Source organism: Numenius arquata, chromosome 4 (assembly GCF_964106895.1).
Source record: "Numenius arquata chromosome 4, bNumArq3.hap1.1, whole genome shotgun sequence".
Lineage (NCBI taxonomy): Eukaryota > Metazoa > Chordata > Aves > Charadriiformes > Scolopacidae > Numenius > Numenius arquata.
In genome coordinates, this window is record NC_133579.1 from 5,855,164 (window position 1) to 5,859,392 (window position 4,229).

Below are 4,229 nucleotides of genomic sequence, written 5' to 3' on the forward strand. Positions count from 1 at the left end.
GCCGTTTACCCAGCTGAATTTTGTGATGAGCAATGTTGTATCTGATGTGCCAGCTAATTAGTAGGGTTTTCCCAGTTTGATTTGCTACCATCACTTCTGATTTTATTTATTTAATCTTTCAAAGGTGCTGTGACATCGGATGACCTTCTCAGCTCTCTTTGAGCCGTCTGTACGCACATCTAGCCAACAGTAGGCTCCATCCACTTCTAGGATTGTGGGTGTTTAAGAAGGTAAGTTGCTTTTTTACATCAGCTGAAGCTGTGGCCTGTTGGTCAAGGATGCTTTTCACCTACTGACTGACTTGACTTTGTGTCCTTTACTTGTCATGCTGCTACTAGTCTTCTATTTTTTGCTTAAAATGGGAGAATCTGGGGCGAGGCAAGGATAAAAAGTTGGGCTCTTCTTGCAGCAATTTTTTTACTGTGTAACGTTCCTTAATACGGCTCGTTAAAACTAGTGATTTATAAAGGAATTCCATTTAAGTCTATTCTAGAAGTAATCTTGCTGGCATAATGATGAAATCTTAGCCGTTTACCCATCTGACTTTCTTTGATGTGTATCTTTGAATCTGAAATGCCAGTAAAGTTAATAACTTCTTATAAGATTGATTAAGGGTATATGGAAAACTGACTAACTTATTTTGAAATTATTTTTTTTTTTCCAGGTTGAAACCAGCAGCCTGAAATGTTGAGTTCTAACACACTTGGAAATGCTTTCGTGGCCCTTCCTGCTGCTCAGAAATAAGGCAGAGGAGTAGCTGTTCAGTGAAAATGTGTGAATAATCCTCAAATGATGTTCAGGTGAGAGTGTCACTCTAGAAAGGGAAATGGCCTTGTGGATACTCTTAGAACTTAGTGTGAATATTTAAGTGTACCAAATAAATTGATCAAAATTGAATAAATTGGGGGTTAAAACATGTAGAGAAAACTTAAATGTTATCTTGTCTAAATAAGAGTGTTTACAATGTTAATGGGAGTGGCTTTTCTGCTTATCTTTAATGCAGTGTGTGTATGGATAAAATCTTGGATTTCTGTTTTCAGTGACTATAGTTTGTTTGGGGCTGTGTGAGCAGCAGCAGCATGATCCTGCTGGGTGACATCCAGGGTAGGAGTCTGTCCTGGGTCTGGCGGGGATAGGGTTAATTCTCCCCAGGACCTAGCAGGGACACAGGTATTCCATCCCATGTGAGCCATGCTCAGGGGGTAACAGGAGCTAGCCGGGGAAGGGGAGGGGCAGGAAGTCATCCCCCAGGGGAGCGGAGCGGTCGGGGGCGTCCCGGGTGCGATCGGCAAGCGGTGGTATCGTACTCGTGGTTGTGTATTCCTCTGTCGGTGTTATTATTGTTGTTGTTTCTTGCTCTCCTTGCTGTTCTGTTAAATTGCCTTTGTCTCAACCCACGAGTTTTTGCCTTTTTCTTCTGATTCTCCCCTCCCGGCCGCGCTGGGGGGGAGGGCCCCATCTGAGCGAGCGGCTGCCACGTGGTCCTTTGTTGCCGTCTGAGGCTAAACCACGACAGTCCTTTTTGGCGCCCAACGTGGGGCAACTCGGAGGGTTGAGATAAAAACAGATCTGACCAGAGTGTGCTAAAAGGAATTTGTTATCGGTATTTATTGTATTATTTACTGGGGACAATGTTGCTTCGTTTGTTTTCATGGCTGTGTTATGTAAACTCTTACATGCTCTATGTACTCCCCGTGATGATGTTTATCACTTCTGGGAGAGGGATCAGGATTATAATTTTGCTGTCCTGTGCGATATCAACTTATGATATGATAGCATCACTGTTCAGATGGTTATGTTGGGTTGTTTATTTGGCACTGCTTTCCTGCCCATATCTCGGGGAATTTATTAATAAACACACTGAGTCTATAGGGGAAGCAGGGGGGGATGCTTTTCCCAGCTCTTTCACCTCCCTTTTCTCTTTCGTGCTGGATATGCCAGTTTTTGAGAATTTTGAATACTCTTGGGACATGCAGACCAGCTTGGTCCTATTGCTCGGTCTCCTGAATGTTTTTCAGTTTTTGTTTAGGGTTAAGCAACTATTTAAGACTACCACCCCGAGATCTGCCCCAAGGCTGGAGAGTCATGGATGGCATGGCATGTGGGAGAACATGGGCAGGTATCTAGAGAGTTTTTCACCTCCAATGGTCTGGGATTTCACCACCGAACAATTACAGAACCCCGATAAAGTGATAGAATATTTGAAAGGAAAATGCTGTGGCTATTCCAGAGAGGCACAACTCACTGCATTGTGCTGGGCCCTGGCCAGTATCTACCAAGCATTGCTCAATGGTGCGCAGCATCCTCAGGAGGAAGAGATGGAAACCAGGCTGACAGGCAGTGTGGCTGCTCCGGCCCCTGCGGCAGGCGCGGTGGCTGCTCCGGCCCCTGCGGCAGGCGCGGTGGCTGCTCCGGCCCCTGCGGCAGGCGCGGTGGCTGCTCCGGCCCCTGCGGCAGGCACGGTGGCTGCTCCGGCCCCTGCGGCAGGCACGGTGGCTGCTCCGGCCCCTGCGGCAGGCACGGTGGCTGCTCCGGCCCCTGCGGCAGGCGCGGTGGCTGCTCCGGCCCCAGTGGCAGGCACTGCAACTGAACCAGAAAACCAACCTGTGCCCATATCAGTTGCCCCTATCCAGAAGAAGAAATACACCAAGAAATCAGTTCGCTCAGCGAAGGATGACGATGATCCAGGGTTGTCACGAGAACAAGAGGAAGAGGCAGAACCAGAGATAATCACTCGATCCCTGTCCCTGAGTGAGCTGCGGGACATGCGAAAAGATTTCAGCCGACTTCCAGGTGAGCACATTGTCACCTGGCTGCTCCGGTGCTGGGACAACGGAGCTGGTAGCTTGGAATTGGAGAGTAGGGAAGCCAGGCAGCTGGGATCTCTGTCTAGAGAGGGGGGCATTGACAAGGCAATTGGGAAAAGGACACAAGCTCTCAGCCTCTGGAGGCGACTCCTGTCAGGCGTGAGGGAAAGGTATCCCTTCAGTGAAGATGTTGTATGTCATCCGAGCAAGTGGACCACCATGGAAAGAGGTATTCAGTACCTGAGAGAATTAGCCGTGCGGGAGATGATTTATTATGACCTGGACAATGCCCAGTTTCCCACAGATCCTGATGAGATCCAATGCACAAGGTCCATGTGGCGGAAGTTTGTACGGAGCGCACCATCATCATATGCCAACTCATTAGCAGTGATGGAATGGAAAGGCGAAGAGGGACCAACAGTGGATGAGGTGGCTGCCCGACTTCGGCAATATGAAGAAAATCTGTCTTCTCCCCTCGTCTCAGCTGTGGAGAAACTGTCCCGGAAGGTCCAGCAACTTGAAGAGAATATGTCCTCCCCGCCTGTACGAGCCAGTATCTCAGCTGTTAGGAACAGACGTTTTTCCACTCAAGATAGAGAATACAGGGAGTACACCCCACGAAGCACCCTGTGGTTCTGCTTGCGTGACCACGGAGAGGACATGAGGAAGTGGGATGGACAACCTACTTCAATCCTACGGGCACGGGTACAGGAATTGCAAGGAAGAACAACCACAAAAGCAGATCTCCCCAGGAAAAGTGCTGCCCCGGTTTCCAATGTGCAGTTCCCCAAACAGAATAGAAGGCCTGAGCCTACTTCTGATCCCCTTGAAGGAACCTCCAGAGCATTTCTGCACGAGGTGAGTGACGGATACTATGACCAGTATTAGGGGGGCCCTGCCTCCAGCCAGGTGGGGGAAAGGGACAACCGAGTTTATTGGACAGTGTGGATTCGATGGCCTGGCACATCAGAGCCACAGGAGTATAGAGCTTTAGTAGACACAGGTGCACAGTGTACCCTAATACCATCAAGCTATAGAGGGACAGAACCCATTTGTATTTCTGGAGTGACAGGGGGATCCCAAGAATTGACTGTACTGGAGGCTGAAGTGAGCCTAACAGGGAATGAGTGGCAAAAGCATCCCATTGTGACTGGTCCAGATGCTCCATGCATCCTTGGTATAGATTATCTCAGGAGAGGGTATTTTAAGGACCCAAAAGGGTACCGGTGGGCTTTTGGCATAGCTGCCTTGGAGGCGGAAGAAGTTAAACAGTTGTCTACCTTGCCTGGTCTCTCAGAGGACCCTTCTGTTGTGGGGTTGTTGAGGGTCGAAGAACAACAGGTGCCAATTGCTACCACAACAGTTCATCGGCGGCAGTATCGAACTAACCGAGATTCTCTGATCCCCATCCACAAGCTGATT

General features: G+C 48.9%; 1 non-coding gene across 1 annotated transcript; it reads left to right on the plus strand.

Annotated features, from left to right (window-relative positions):
• The first annotated feature begins 503 nt into the window (after positions 1–503).
• Positions 504–581, plus strand: LOC141464195 (small nucleolar RNA SNORD87). Its single transcript, XR_012463249.1, has one exon. It is a non-coding gene; the product is annotated as a small nucleolar RNA SNORD87 (small nucleolar RNA).
• Positions 582–4,229: the final 3,648 nt, after the last annotated feature.